Genomic DNA, 16,971 nt, shown 5'->3' on the forward strand with positions numbered 1-16,971 from the left:
CACCTTTTCCATCTTCACTCAAGTTGGTTATAAAATTAAGGCAGTCACTGGTGCAACCACTGTGGAAATCAGTATGGAGATACCTCAAAGAACTAGGACTGGAAGTCCCATTTGACTCAGCTATTCCCCTGCTGGGTATCTTCCCCAGAGAATTAAAAGAATCATACCACAGTGATATATGTGCACCCATGTTCATAGCAGCACAATTTGCAATAGCTAAAACTTGGAAACAGCCCAATTGCCCATCAACTGAAGACTGGATAAAGAAAATGTGTTTTTTTTAAAAAAACAAAATGGAGTACTACTCAGCCATAAAAATGAGAAATTAGAGACATTTATTGCTAAATGAATGCATATTGAGGCCATACTCATAAGTGAAATAAATAGGCCACACATGTGTAAATACCAAATAGTTTCTCTAGTGTGAGAAACTGAAAGTGTAAATAAGGACTAAAAGGTATAATAGATAATGTGAAATAGGAAGAAAAGGGCCAAATGGGAAGGGGAAGTGGGAGGGGTAGGGGAAAGGAAAGAAGGGAATGGAATTAATATGAGAAAATGGAAAAATGGAAACAAAGACTTTGTAAATAGGGAGGGATGGAGGGGTTGAAGGGAGGGCAGGGGAAGGGGGAAAAAATAAAAACCACGAGAGATTATGTAAAGGTGCAAATTTCCAATGATGAATGTCATACTGTATACCTAAAATGTACCAATAAAATTAATTAGTTAAAAAAATTAAGGGAGTCACTGAGCCTGATATTCACTGACACCCAAGCAGGGAGCCTTTGGGTGTGAACCAGACCGAGGATGACTCACTGGAAGCCAAATGAGCTTCTGTATGGAAAGCTCCCTGAAAATGCATAAAAGCAAATATTTATAAACATGTTTTTTAAAAGTATTGCAGCGCTCCTAGGAAGAGGGATTATAATAGTGCCACCCATTCCTAATCACACCATCATGCTTACACAGTGCTTTGGTAACCCAGAGGGTGACCCAGACTCGGAGCCTTTCAGAAATGGGGTTGCTATAATTGGTAGGATGATCCTGACTCACAGGCCTTCTTATTTTGAAATATTGTTCTACTTTGACACCTCAGCCCATCTCTATTCTGAACGTATGGGAAATTTACATAATACTTGGGAAAGTTTTGTTCCCTATAGATATTTTTTTCAATAACAAACTACAGAGGACATAAGAAAAGAGTGGTTAAAAGTAGAAATTTGTTTCTTGCTGAGCAAATGTTTATCTCAAATGGTACACACATATGCTTGAATTCTGCACCATGATATTGTCTATTGTTTAAATGTCTTTCTTTAGTACTCAAGTAAATATAAAACAGTTGTTTTAATTCTGACAGATATTTGGATACATACCAGGTTCTTGCTTAGACTTAGCAGACTGGTTTGAGACCAGAGTCCATAATCCGGTGCTTTGGGAAATCAGCTGCATTAGAAGATACTTCCAATAGTGGCACTAGAAGATTAGTGTTTTCCATCTGATTCCATTTGAAAAGACACCATGGGCTCAGGAGGTACTCAGGCCACAGTGTCACCTCTCCTGTTCAACCAAGCAGATGTCCTTTTGCTGTGACTTCTACTGGGGATCTTGAGTTCCTTGGCATATTTTAAAAAGGACATGGAGTTACAGCCATTACGATTGAACCCATCATTGAAAGTAGTACTCTTTGAGAATTTTGTGTGATACCCAATGAGAAGTACTTACGACCATGGCTATCAAGATGTGGATAAGGAAGTGTGTGTTAAGGCCAGATAACATCATTTGAGGTCTCTGTATTTGGAGTGTTATCTTTTTCTGTAGTAAAACATCCCAACCTGACCCCGTCCATGGGGACCATGATTCAATAAACAGCTCTGCTTCTTTTAGTCCAGATCATGATGGATAATGGAATCTGCCAGATTTCTGGAGCTCCCTTTATTAAGTACAATTTTTTTTTTTAATTAACCATAGAAAACAGAAGAACCTTTGTGGAGCATGATTGGGGGGCAGGTAAGTAGCATCTTTTATTTCTTTCTTTATGCTCTTTTATAGAAGATTAGTTTTTAAATAATATGCATGACTTCTACTATTTTGAAAAATTTACTTGAAAACCATTTATAGTAGTCACTTTCCCATCACTGGGAGACAATGCCCAATACCCACAGCTTAAAGGAGGAGAGGCACATTTTTCTTGGTTTCCAGTTCAGGCTTGGCTGGCTCCAAGGCACATGGTGGAGGAAAGCTGCTCACCTCATGGCAGCCAGGAAACAGAGAGAGGAGAAGCCCGGGGAAAGAACACACCGTGCCTAGCAGCCCATCTCTGACCAGGCTTCACCTCGTAACAGAACAGTCAGCTGCTGAACTTATTAATAGATGCATCCACTGAGGTGTACAGCACCCCATGATCCAGTCGCCCTGCAAAGGCCTCACCTCTGCACAGTGAGACCTGTGGAAGACATTTTAGATCAAACGGCAACACCATTTCTACATAAATAAATGTCCAGGGAGGTACTGAATGAATTCTTCCTACACTAACTCTCCTGGAATTTTCATTTACTGCTCATAAAGTTTTTGCTGTTGGCTTTGCTATGAAATTTTCAGCTGTCATTTCATACTGACAGAATTTGGGCTATCTTTAGCAGCCTCCCCTAGAATTTGTTGTTTAATTTGATGCTCCTAATCAATCAGCTGACTGGGTAAGTCACATAAACAACTTATCAGAAGTCTACATAAAATGCAACTCAATGTGTACACAGTGAATATCCTAGGGTCACTCTTTGGAACAAAAAGCAAAAAAGCTTTCATATATTTATGTGGAGGTTTTTCTCTTGCCTTTTCTATCTGCCTGTTAGCTGTGTTTCAGATACTAGATGGCACTGGACAAAAGAGTTATAGAAAAATAACTGTCATCTAATAGAGTGAATTGTATCTTTTCTTTTCTCCTTTTGAAACTGTTCCAGTGGCGGTCCAGGTGGCTGCATGTGATATTGAATTGGAGTTATTCTCATTCTCCAGGCTAATTGAGATGAGAGCTCTGAACATGTTGCTAGTTTTAGAAAATGATTTTAAATTAGAAGCAATGGTTAGGATTTGGGTAACTAAGGAGTTATAGCAAATATCCCTCAGGTTTTATGATCTCAATATGCTTGAATATGTGTCAGGTTTGCCAAATCCCTATGAAATAAACGTGTATGTGGGCTCTAGTCTCCTAGGTAGATCAGACAAGACTCAACTGACTCACAGATAAATAGAAATAGATGAAACAAGTTGTATGTATTTAAAAGTAACACTTCAGTTAGACAGGGAATGGGAACTTTTTGACAATAGTTCTGGATGCAAGTCAGTGTGTAGGTATGTGTGGGTGGAGGTGGAGGTGGATACATCTGTGGGTGTCAGAAAGAGACAACAAGAGATACAGGACTGCGGTTCCATAGCTAGTAAAATAACTATAATAGTAAAAGAAATTTAAAGGCATAGTTTTATGGAGCCCTTTAGAATTATTTTAGATAAACAATGTCTTCCAACAGGCTTATTTAGAATACCAATTACTTCCCACAAAGAATTTAAATTACCCCTCCTCCCACAATACTTGGCAATTTTCATTTACCACATAATTGAAATTTGGTAATCATCAGGGATGAAACCCTTTCTTACATTCCGGGTAGTCAAAACTTTTTAAAGTGGAAGAATTGAGATAAATTGGCTGTGTTTCTTACTTAGAAAATGACCTTCAACTGTTCATAGACCAAAAAATGGCTGCAAATAACTTGCCAAGGAATAAAAGAGTCAAAAATGGGTATTAAGATAGAAAGGATTTTTATCTTCAGCTATAACAAGATGATTCCTAATATACTTACTGCAGGCAGCAGTAAAAATATAAAAAGGGAGAACTAGCTATTTAATTGCTTGTCTGGTTTTACCTGGGAGAATAATGTGGGTGAAGTACAGTCTATATCTAGAAAGTCTTTTTTTTTTTTTTTAGTACCAGGGATCGAATTTGGGACCTTGTGCTTGCGAGGCAGGTGACAAGACCACTGAGCTAAATCCCTGGCCCTCTAGAAAGTCTTTTTAACAAGAAATTCCTAGATTCTCAATGTTTTTTGTTTTGTTTTGTTTCTGCAATTCCATGATTTTATTCCTAGACCCCGGCAAATATGAATTTATAGTTAATTTGAGAGCCCACAAAGGTACAGAGAATATCAGTTGAAACTCAGGCAAATATTCACAGACTGATAGAGCTGGTGGATCTGTACATACAGTAGGATCTTGCAAAATGAAGCAGATGTGGATGAGCCCCTCAGATGTGCGATGCTGCTATGCTTGCTTCTAGAATCACGATGTTAAACCTTCCCCTAACGAACTCAGCCCTTGAATTAAACTGTTAAGGAAGCTGATAGACTCTGTTGTAGGTGTGATTCTTTAGGTGTCAATGGAGGCAGCAATTATTAAAAAACCAATAGTTTATTTTCCAAATTAGAAATACTATTTTCTAATTATAAAAATAACATGTGATCATGATAAAGAAATTGGACACTATAGAAAAGTATCATTGACTGATTTCATAAAAGTTAACTTAAAGATATCAGATGCTGTTTGTCAGCCTTCTGTCACTCTAACAAAGCATATGACACCATGATGCATCACCACCACTGTCATCACAGGGGACAAGGCAATCCTCCCCTAACCTGCCCGATCTCAGACTTTGAACCTTCAAGACTGAGCTAAAGAATCTCTCTGTAGGTCACGTTTTATTTTATTTTATTTTATTTTATTTTATTTTATCTGGGGGGGGGGTACCGGGGAATCAAACTTGGGTCCTTGAGCTTGCTAGGCAGGCGGCAAAACCACTGAGCTAAATCCCCGACCCTATAGGTCACATTTTAAACCAAGCGCATGTACACACATACACACAGAACTGGGGTCCCACTTCCCTTTGAGGGGACACTTCCACCTCTTTAAGAGCCACAGAACTTCCCAATGTGCCATTCTAGGGATCAAACTTTCATACATGAACCTTTGGAAGATATTCAACAGCCAGACTGAAACAGACACAAAAGGGACAAAGGAGCTGGACTTCAGTTCATGTTCCCTCTCTGCCAACTGACTTCTCCACTCCTTGCCATACATCCCTTTTCATTATTATTAGGTGGAAAATATGCTCAGCAAGCCAAGAGATCAGATTCACTCTCTTTTGTTTCTACCCTTATATGTAGACACTATTAATAGTTTTCATGTACCGTAATAAATGTATTTCATAAGCTACTTTGCACCTGGGAAAATCCAGAAAGCTGCATCTGCTTCTTATGCATTATAGTGAAGTCACTCCTACTGTCACTAGAAGAACGCTCACCTGTCTTATAAAGCCCTTATTCTTCAATTCAGTGTTTCCGTCATCGCTAGGAAGTCAAAGCCCACTTAACTGGGCTGTGAATGACTAATGGTAGCAGTGAGCCTGCTCTCTTGGAGCTCTTGATGTGGACGGGGAACAGTGTGAGCCTTATGCTATCAGGGCAGGGTAGGCTTGGGCTGCATTACCCCATTAATCAGAAATCCTGCTGTCTTAACACAAGAAAGCTTTAGTTCTTGCTCATGCCAAATGCCCATCCTTGGAGGGGAAGGGGTGTGCTTGGGGACCTGGGATACTGGAGACTCTGCTGTCCCTGACTACACCAGGTCCCTGTCACTGCAGCAGGAAGAGAAACAGAGAAATTGCATGTGGGCTTTTTGACCCTTCTGCTCATAGGTAGCATGTGTTGCTTCTAGTCTCTTTCCATTGGCCAGAGCTAGTCACATGGTTTTCCTGACTCAAAGGGAGCTGATGAGTGGGCAAGGGATGGGACAGATGATTGGTGAGTGCCACTGCGTCTCCTGGAAGCCTAGGTGTGTATCAGTCCCCAAGCTGAGACTATTCAAAATGAAATCTACATGGCCTACGTTATTTATATATACCAATTTTCCATATCAGTCACATGGATATTTGAGAGTGAGATGTATGTAGGGAGAAATATACCTTACACATGAATGAAGTTTCATACACACAAATAAATAATGCATACATTATAGCTTATTTTTCATAATAGGTATTCAGAAAAAATGAAAACACATAACAAGTATTCAAGAAAGAGGAAGATGATTGTGAAAAAGAAAATCATACCAAACCCTTATTTTTAACTACTAATTCCAGTTGTAGCTGACTTTAAAAAGCAGTAGGCCTCAATTTACGAGGATAGGCTAATGTTTCGAACAGTTATCTCTGGTTTTTAGGATTCTGAGTAATTTTTTTCTTTTGTTTATCTGAAGTTTATAGCTTTTCTACAATCTCCATGGTTTAACACAATATGAATTGCATGAGTAATAGCTGAGTGGCCTTGTGTGAGGTGACTCAGGACCTGGGCTCCTTCTTCCTCTGCACCATTCATTCCCTGGGCCTTTGAGTCTTCTCCTGGTTCCTCAGGGTCCAGGAGATGCACAGGAAGAGGAGCATCTGGGCCAGGTTTAGACATAGCATGTATCATTTCCGCCCATGTTCTGTTGGCCAGAACTGATGTTCACCCTTGACCTCAAGGGAGCCTGGGAGATGTAGTCTGTCTGGATGCACAGGAAAAGCTATAGGTTTGGTGACCAACTCTACCACAGTATTCCTCACTTGGTCAAAGGAGAAAGAGAGAGAGAAGAGAGAGAAGAGAGAGAGAGAGAGGGAGAGAGGAAACAGACTACAGTTGGATGAGTCCGGGGGGAAACTAAAGCATTATTTCTCTTGTGTTGTTCTTATTTTCTTCATTGATATATTGCTTCTCCCAAAGTTCATTTGATTTTCTTTTGCAATTAGTTTTAAAAACACTAATGCGGAAATGAACATAACACTCAGTTGGTTAGAACACAAACTGATATTCTCTCACTGAAGGAAAACTTGTCTCTACCAATCAAAAACTTTAAAAGGAATGCGGTCTCTAGAGAAAAAGGGGGGGGAGAGGAAGGGAAGGGAAAAAGTCAAAAGAATTAACATGTGTTATGTGCATGCACCGATACCCCACGATGAATGGAGTCACTATGTATTCCAAATGTGGGCTAATAAATTTTTTAACTAAGAAATAAAAGGGATGCAGTCAACAATTCTACTTGTAGAATTTTATCCTGCAGAAATATAAACAGATGAGTGTATAAGTATCATACCATCATTCATAATAGCAAAATACCACCAGGGATTTAGCTCAGTGGTTCCACCGCCTGGCTCACAAGCACAAGGACCCAAGTTCGATGCCTGGTACCAAAAAAAAAAAAAAAAAAAAAAAAAAAGAATTGGTAAAATACATAATAGCAAAATGCCTTCACAACATAAATGTCCAACAACTGCAGGCAAATTAATAATGCTACTACTAATAAAATATCACATAACCATGAATGATGCATGGTTGCTTATTTAGTAATACTGAATGATATTATTTACACATTAAGTGAAAATAGTTTACAAAACTATGTATATATGTATATATGTCATATATATTTGCATGATTTTATATCCAATTATTTTTCTCTGGGCATTCTAAATTTGGATGAATATTTTCTCTTTTAGGTTGTCTGGGTTTTCTACATAAAGAGGTGATATTTTCTAAAAAGGAAATCATTCTTGTTTTAAAGCAAAACACCAAAACCCCTAATATTTAAAACAAAAACAGAATGTGAATCCATACACATCACAAAGGAAAAAAAAAGCAAAATACCACCTGGCTATCCACACTGGCTTGGATGGCGGGAGGCATGCTGTATCTTCCAGGTGACCTTGCCTGGCACCTGGAGGAGTCTAGGGCAGAGTGGAGGGTGCTGGTGCCACCCTTGAAGTAGGCAGTGGCCTCCGCGTGGGGCTGGAGCCTGCTGCAGAGTCCTGAGCAGCTGCTGCTCATTCCTCAGCTCCCTCGCGCTGACAATGGTCTGCTTTCTTTCCTCTGAGTAGGAACCTGCAGAGGCAGCTGGCTTGTGATATTTCGTGTAGGCCTGTGGGTTGTCTGAAAAGCACATACAGTCTCCAGAATCCTTGCTCACACTGTCCAGCCAAGCCCGTCTGTCTGGAGTCTGTGTCACACCATAGAGACCAGCCCTGGCTTCTGCCATTTCTCTCACTTCGTTTCCTCCAGAATAAGTCAAGCCGCTGTCAGCTTCTCTGTTCTTTCTGGAGTTATCCTTTCATGCATGCTTTCAGAAGTTAAATTATGTTCAAAGACAGAATAATTTTTCCACCACAATTGAACTCAAAGTTAAGAAGCAGAATATGATAATTTCCTTTAGAATCACCATCCATTATAGTTCAAATAACCTGCAATGTGGATTTATAAGAGCTGAAAGATGAAAAAAATTTAAAAACACTTTCAGTAATAATAATTCCATGAACTGTGGACTTTACTTGGCAAAGTCACACATCTCCATCGTTTGCAAATATACAAACACACTTCCCTAGTTAGTATTTGTTAAAATTATACTTGCTATTCGATCCCTGGTAAAAAAAAAAAAAAAAAAAAAATTATACTTGCTATATCCATGAGTAAGTTAATTCAAAGTAGTCTATTGTTTTAAAGATGGTGTCTACAATCAAAATCCAAAGCCAATCGTGGTTCCCTACTAAAAGACCAAAGTTGTATTTTGTCAGTATACTCTTCAGAAAGCTATTGTAAAACTAAAAAAAAAAAAAGTTATTATAAAACATGCCAGGATGTTCCCTTCTTTACTGAATTTTAACACCCTATACTCACCAAGGCGTATTTTTTTTGGTTCTGAAAATGCAGGTAGAAACCAAGGAAATGCTGATAATCCTATGTAACTCACTCTAATTTTATTGATTAGCAGTAAGTGGAGAATTCTCTTTCCTAATAGCGGAAGATAAGATTTTATCCCCATAATTACTCAGGGTTTTAATAGGAGGGAAGAGGGCATTGGTGCTGGGTCAGTGAAGAAACAAAGTGCTAGCGCTGGGGGGAAAGGCCTGGGAAAGAAGCGGGGCCTGTGAAAGAGGCGGGGCCAGGGAAAGATGGGGGGACTGGTAGCAGGACACGTGGGACCTTCATGATGCCCTGGTGGCCTCTAGCTGTGTATTTCCGTCAGCAGCGGCCTTGCTCAGGTACAGCCTTTGTGATCACAAAGGATACAGGATTCACATACAAGGGGTCTGCTGGCATGGTCCTGTGCTCATGCCTCAGTGTTACGTTATCAGTGCCCTCATCGCTGACTACTTCCTTTGAGTGCTAGCTCCCAGTGCTCCTGACTCACCGCTCCCAGTATGTCACTTCCTCGGCCCCATCACTGCTTTTGCCTTTGGCCTTGGTTATTCTGGGACTTCGCTCTGCACCACGGCTCTGGGCTGGCCGCCAGTGGGGTTGGTGCTTTCCACAGCACAGTGCAGCCCCTGGATGAGGCGGGTTCACTCTACCGGGCAAAAGAGGCCAGATGCAGTGGTTCACTGACCTCACCTGAGGACTGCCCCAGAGTAGCGTTGGGATCCACATTTACAAAGGTTCCTGAGTTGGATTTCTGATAACCAAAGGTCAGACAGTCACAGGCAAGAGAAAGAGTAAAACTCGGCAACTCCAGCCTATTGTTATGAGTATCAGACAAAGAAGGCTGTAAGTAGCTATTGTTTGTACACCCACTCATGTTCTCATTCTCCCATCTCACCCACCTTCAATCCCTGCCCTTGTACAGCGCAGTTAGCCCCCAGTGCTTCCGCTGTGCTCACGACCCTGATCCCCCCCTCTACAACCAGTGACCCATTTATATGCCCTTGAACTCTTCCACTGCTTCGTTGTGCTAAGTGCTTATCTGTGCGCGTCTCTCAGGTCTGCAGGCATTTCTTTCCTTTCCCCTTTAGAACGTGCTCTTGCGTGGGCAGGCTCTTTGGCTAACCTGTGTGGCTATCCTGTCACCTGGTGTAATAGGCACGTGTGTGTACCTCTAGTGTGTGGATGCTTTGACTTAGCCATCTTCTTACTGGAATTGTGGACTGCACATATGTAGGACTGTAGAGACGAAGAGCTGTGTGTTTGAGTACCTGTTAAGGTAAACTTAGGTTTGTACTTAGGCGTAAATCTACATTTTTATGGATTTCTTTGTGTGTCTAAAGGCCCAGCCGATATCTTCCTCTGAGCCATGACTATCTGCCCTAAATCTCCCATCTATCCCATTTTTTCTCTTTTTATTGTGAAAAAGTACATGTAACAAAGTTTGCCATTTAAACCAATTTTAAGTGTATAATTCAGTGGCATGAGTTGCATTCATGTTATTGGGCAAACAACCACCACTACCTGGTCCCCCCAGATTTTCACTGTCCAAACAGAAATTCTGAAGCCATTATGCCATAACTCTCTATTCCTCTCCCCCCAGTCCTTCCTAACCTCTAAGTACTTCCTGTCTCTATGAATTTGCCTATTCTAGATATTTCATATAAGTGGAATCATGCAGTATTTGTTGTTTTTTTTTTTGTACCGGGGATCGAACTTGGGTCCTTGCACTTGTGCAGCAGGAGGCAAAACCGCTGAGCTAAATCCCTGGCCCCAATGCAGTATTTGTCTTTCTATGTCTGGGTTGTTTTACTTACCATGAGATTCATCCATGTTGTTGCATGTATCAGAACTTCATTCCTTTTGTGACTAATATTCCATTGTGTATGTACAGATGTTCTTCAACTTACAATGAAGTAATGTTCCAATAAACCCACCGAAATTCGAACCTATTGCATGTCAATTGGTACACCTAACCTATTGAAGATTATAACTTAGCCTAGCTTACCTTAAATGTGCTCAGAATACTTTCAATTTAATTTATGATTTCAGCCATTATATTTAGACTGTTGATCTATTTTGAGTTAATTTTTGTATAGATGTGAGGTTGGAATCTGATTTCATTCTTAGTTATTTTTTATTTATTTTTATTGGTACCAGGGATTGAACTCAGAACCTTGTGCTTGCGAGGCAGGTGGCGGCACCACTGACGTAAATCCCTGGCCCAGATTTCATTCTTTTGCTTGTAGAAATTCTTTTGTTTGAATGGATTCAATACCCTTATCAAAAATCAGCTGACCATAGATACATGGGTTTATTTCTGAAGTCTGAATTCTATTTCAATGGCCTATATGTCTATCTTTATGTTAGTACAACACCATTTTGGCTATAGTAGCTTTATAGTAACTTTTCAAAATCAGGAAGTGTGAGCCCTCTGCTTTTTTAAAAAATTGTTTTTTCAAGATGATTTTAGCTATTTGGGGCCCTTGAAATTCCATATGAATTTAAGAATTGGCTTTCCCATTTCTGCAGAGCAAGCTATTGGGATTTTGGTATAAATTGCATTGAGTCTGTAGATCACTTTGAGCATTAATGACATCTTACTAATGTCATGTCTTCCCATCCATGAACATAGAATGTCTCTCATTCCTTTAGGCCTTCTTTAATTTCTTTCAGCAGTGTTCTACAGTTTTCAGTGTAGAAGTCTTTCATCTCCTGGTTTATAACATGTTGTTTTTTAATTTTTTTAATTGACAAATAAAATTCATGGTGTACAATGTGATGTTTTGAAACATAGACATTGTGAAATGACTAAATCAAGGTAGTTAATGTATTTATTATCTCATCTACTGATCATTTTTGTGGTTAGGATGCTTGAATAAATTTACTCTTTTTTTTTTTTTTTGGTACCAGGAATCAAACTCAGGACCTTGTGCTTGCGAGACAGGCAGCAGAACCATTGAGCTAAATTCCAAGCCCTTGAAGGTTGCCAAGCATGTGGCTCATTGGTGTTAATGCCAGTCACTGTGTAACTCCTTGGTTAAATTTTTTCCTAGTTATTGATTCATCATCTCCTTTGTATGGGCTTGAAATTCTCCCTCATCATAGTAACAGACTACAATGTACCCATAGTACATAGAATGGTGCCTAGCATATGGCCAACATCAAACAAATGGTGATTAAATGTGTAAATTCCCCAAATCAGTCTCAGATCTTTAAGGAAACAATCATACCAATCAATCCCATCCTTCTACAGAGACAAGAAACTGGTGATGTTCAAAAAGGTTAAATGTCTTCTTCCAACAGCATCAGTAGTTAGTGGTAGAGCCAGAAGTTCATATCTCCTGAGAGTTTTCTGTGGGTCAGAATGTAATCATTACATGCTAAGATACTGTCTGCTGGAATATATAAAAAGGTGTGCTTCAGTATGAAAATTTTCCAATGTCTGGTTCCCTCTCTTCTGAAATGAAACTTATGGAGTTGATATACCTTCAAAAGTAGTTTACATTAACACCAAAAACTAGTACATATTTTAGCATATGAAGTTATCCCAATGGACAAAGAGCTATGAAAATATAAAAGTCTCTGTAAGCGTGTGTGTGTGTGTGTGTGTGTGTGTTTATCTGTGTGTAGTAGGTGCGATGGCTGGGTGTCATTTTGGAAATGAATTTAACCTATTAGAGCTTTCTGTGCTGAAAAGTTGACTATTGACAAATGTTTTTCACCCTTCACATTTTGCCCATTTTCCAAATGGATTACAGATATGCATCTGGAGGTAGAACAGCCCTGTAATAACTATAGGCAGCTGAGAAGGAAAGGTTAAACTGTCACAGCGATTTCAACTCCAGCATGGCAGTGCTTCTGCCCGCTACCACCTACTTCTGAATTCTTTGTTCCACAAGAAAAGCCCCCAAATATCTTTAAGGGAATATTCCTCACCTGTAGCCCAACTCCACTCTTAATATGGAAGCCTAAGGACCTCCCTGAGATTATTGATGTCAGTGGACACCAATGCATCTTGTGGACCAATCAGACAGATTTAGAGTAAACATGGAGGAATTCTGGGAAGTCAAGAAAATGGTGGTGGTATAAATCTGAATTTCCCAACATACTTTCACCCAAAACAATAAAGAATAAGAAGATCAAATGTAAATATACAAAACCCCTATCTTCCCCTTAACCAGAGACATTGAGTGTCCACATTTCAAATTAACTGTAAATAGAAAAATAAACAGGAAACCTCAGCAAGTTGCCTCCCACACTCCTGCTGTAAGTCCCCAAGGGAAAGAAAACCTCAGTTCTTCAACCAGTTAGGGGAAGATCATGTATTTGATGGTGAGAACTAGTGTTAGACCTAAGATTGGTCTAAAATCACCCCCAGAAAGAGGAAGTTTGAAAATACTGAAAAAAAGGCTGAGGTCGGTCAGAGTGTTCACTCTCAGCTTGCAGTACAGGAAGAGGCTGTCTTGGTCGGATAATCGGCCCTGGTGAACAGGGTCAAAAGGAAAGCAGCGGAGACCTCTGCAAACCTTGCAGAGAGCAGGAATTGAGGAACTTACCAGACATACTTCTCCTCTGAAAAGGAAGGAAACCCAACCCTTCTTCCATTATTAACTTTCCAAAAAAGAAGCCCATAATGTTATGTGAAAAAAATCAGACACACAAGCTTAAATATCACGTAACTTCTCTTATATAAGAGACCCAAAGCATAAATAATTTAAAGAACAAAATGAAAGAGACAGTAGGAAATGGGAAGATAGATGGTTTGCAAATGGGAAAGGGATCCCAAGATGGAGGAGAAAGGGAGGAAGGGAAGGGGAATAAAAAGAATTGTGATATGTTAAGTATGTGTACCTACTCCCTAAGACGTTTGTAAACATCATGTACTGCAAACAGGTACTAAAGAAAAATAATCATAAAAAAGAAAAAAGAAAGAAATCATACTTTGTTACACTGACAGAAGAGGGCGCTCGTGAGCTAGGAATCTTGCAACCACTCCAACTATGAGCCCTGCCCAGAGAAATGCACACGGCTCTTCTGTGCAAGATCATTACATAAAAAGAAAACAAGTTCAAAGAGTGCAACTGAGGAAAATTCCTCCCTTAAACAATGGCGAAGTGGGAAAAAACTAATACTGCGTTAACGTCCTCGGACAAGCATGGGGAACAGGAAGAACACCTTAATCACAAATTCAAGAGCTAAGTACTAAAACAGATGAAAGCCAGAAATAAATGAAAGGAGAGTTGATTGAACTCGGAAAATAAGAGGAAGAAAAATCAGAAAAAAATTATCCTGCAATAACGTGATTTTAGATAAAATGTACTAAGACATTTTATATGCAGCAGTCAGACACCTACTCACATCGTCCCTTCAGGAGACATTCAAATGATTTCCTTGCCGTGTATCTTTCTGAGGTTCATCTCATTTGAATGTGGCCTTGCAAGTGTGGGAGGAATGCTGCCTGCTGTTGGTCTATTGTCTCCGTTGTTAGCAATCTACTGGCCGGGAGAGCAAGGGGAGCGAAATGTCTGGGGCACAGTGATAGCTAGTTGAGCTCTACTGTCCCCCAGGCGAACGATGCGGTAAGGAGGAAGCTGAGGTGCAGGAGGCCACCTGCTAGCCCGCAGTTCCCCAAGCCAGTGGGGAGCAGAAAGGAACTGTGGAAAGCCTTCCTTTCTCCTCTTTCCTTCCTCACTCGGAGGACTGTGATGCCTCCTGAGTTCACCTTTCAGGACACTTCCGGTTCTGTACCTCCCCTTCGGCACAGTCTTCTCTTTCCTATTCCTCCTCCCTTTTCTTTTTACCTTTCTGCTAGACAGAACCTGTGCTCAAATCACCCTCATCCTCAAAATCAATTGAACCAAACAGCCTTCCCTTGCTTCTGTCGCCTCTGAGTTTCCTGTTATCCTTAGACTCCTGAAAATGTTTAAACAGGCCGGCCGTCAGCCGTCCTCCAAACTCGCTCCTAAAAATCTTGCAATCCCTTTCCCTCCCTCTCTCCTGAAGCTGCATGCTCAGAAACTGGTGACCACTACCTTTAGACTCGGTCTTCTTGGGTCCACAATCTTTTTTCCTCTGGTCAGTGTCACAGATACTCATTTTCTAGTTTCTAGGTTTTCTCCTCCTGCTAAATGAAAGCATTCCACTGCCTTTTCTTTCTGTCCCTGAAGCTGCAAACTGAAAATACAGTCATGTGTTACTGAATGATAGAATTACACTCTAAGATATGTATCATCAGGTGATTGCACCATGGTGTGAACATCGTAGTGTAAATTTGCACAAACCTGGAGAGTCTAGGCCAGACTTCAAGAACCTCACACAAGTCCTCTGGACTTTAGTTCATTCTGGAGAAAATAGAAACACCATACTAAGGGATCTTCATGCCTTCCTCCAGAGCTAAAATTCTAGAATTCAGGTTTCTAGCAGCTTTGACGGCGGTGCGTTTTGTTGACCCATCAATCCACCCCTTTTCCCCAGCACCTGTCCTTTCCTCATCTTCCCCTCAGAACCTGGAAAAGCTAGATCTCCACTCTACCAGCTTCCTTGCCTCTAGTGGTGGCCAGGACAATGTCAGAAGGTCTTTACTCACCAAATGACAGAGACGCACAGCTGTCATCACTCCTGTGCTGGCAGAATTCCCAGATACCCCCGCCAGTCTGCACCACTGGATAATCCCCCTCCCTTGGGCATGGGCAGAGCCATGGGACACCACGTCCACTATTAGATTACTAATCCATTGACTTGGGTCAATCCACTGACTTGAAGCAAAAGGGAGATTATTCTGGAAGGGCCTGACATAACGAGCGAACCTCTTACAAGAGAGTGGATTTCCTGTGGGTCTCCTGGAAGAAAGCAAGAGTCATGCTGCAAACTGGCTTGGAGCAGTTTCTAGGAACCAAATTCCGCCACCAACCAGTGAGCCTGAAAGACCCCTGAGCCTCAGGTAATGCTTGGTTCCAGCTGACACTTTTGTGGCAGTCTGGTGATTCCTTGAGCATCTGTGCTCAAGTTAACCAGTAACTCCTCAGTTAACCAGTAACCACACTCCTGACCTTAGAAACTGTGAAATAGTACTTTTATGTTGTTTCAAGGTGCTATGAGTGTGGCAATTTGTCAGACAGCAATAGCAAACCAATACAACTCCTTTCCACCTAATCACAAAGGTCAAGTGTTTCAAAAACCCCATTGTGATCATAAAGGAGAGAGACCAGGTGAGTCACAAAGCTCCTGACCCTGACCTCCAGCTCCTCTAAACCAAGGTCAGCAGCTGCTTTTCTTTAAGAAATTTTTAAGCCAGGGAAAGATATGCCAATCTGTGTGAGCCAATACCAGTCAGCAAGCTTTTCTTTTGCTTGCAGTTGAAATCAATTCCAACTGATCAACAGACTTCCAAAAGCAGCATGAGCTCATTCTTTTTTATCCATTGGCAAAGATTTATAAGGAATAAGTAATGTTGCAGATAGGGAAGAAAACCCACCAGCAATACAAGAATTGCCCTCTACAGGCAAATAGCCTAGTGTTGGGGAAGGCAGGGAAAAGGCAGAGATGGTGTTGGGGGAAAGGGCTGAACTGGGAAATTTAGGATGTGCAGCAAAATTATGAGGGAGGAGGACTAGCTACCTGGAAGAAGGAGAAAGAGGAATTCTAGGTACAGAAAGGAGAAGGGATCAGTCAATCATATTACGAGGAGCTGGTGCCTGCCCCGGGTTTCATAACCATCCCCATATGGCAGCTGCCTCCCCTGCTCAAGCACACAGAAGTATGAGCATTCTCCCTCCTGTCAGCTGGGGCAATGCAAAAGGCTCCGGGCATTCAGTTGTGCTGTCTTACTCCCCAGATTGTCGTCTGTGGCAGCTGCCCCAGATGAAACCACATCAGACAGCACTTTCCAACGGGAGAAGCAAGGTCAGGGCCTTCAGGGATGCGCGCTGCACGGGAGATTCAAAAAGAGAGAAATAGATTTGACAGGGAAAGTCAGTCTGTTGGCTTTTGAAGTAGAATCTTGGAATCCTTCAAGCTGGATCAAACTGTGCTTTCTCTACTGTCAGATTGTGGTTCTTAAGTCTAGGAATTATCTTGGAAATTATAGACAGACATTATAAATCTCTTTTTTCAAAAGTAAAATAACAAGTATGTTGAGATAATAAAATGCAAGGTCTGGAATAGGTTCTTGGAAAAAACATCAGTGGTAAAAAGATATTGCAAGAAG

At 40.8% G+C, this 16,971-nt stretch overlaps 1 long non-coding RNA gene across 4 annotated transcripts; it reads right to left on the reverse strand.

The window, feature by feature from the left end:
• Positions 1–601: 601 nt before the first annotated feature.
• LOC110346508 (uncharacterized) lies at positions 602–15,728 on the reverse strand. 4 transcript variants are annotated; one of them, XR_015451120.1, is made up of 4 exons: positions 15,352–15,728; positions 9,256–15,106; positions 7,722–8,330; positions 602–7,258 (listed from the first exon to the last, which is right to left on the reverse strand). It is a non-coding gene; the product is annotated as an uncharacterized LOC110346508 (long non-coding RNA). The 4 variants fall into 4 exon arrangements; XR_015451118.1 differs by having other exon boundaries at positions 9,256–12,117; positions 14,798–15,728; XR_015451119.1 differs by having other exon boundaries at positions 11,996–15,728.
• Between the last annotated feature and the right edge of the window lie 1,243 nt (positions 15,729–16,971).

The sequence above is a fragment of the Heterocephalus glaber genome, unplaced genomic scaffold (genome assembly GCF_053883595.1).
Source record: "Heterocephalus glaber isolate CG9 unplaced genomic scaffold, H.glaber_assembly_v1.0 deba00001190, whole genome shotgun sequence".
NCBI lineage: Eukaryota > Metazoa > Chordata > Mammalia > Rodentia > Bathyergidae > Heterocephalus > Heterocephalus glaber.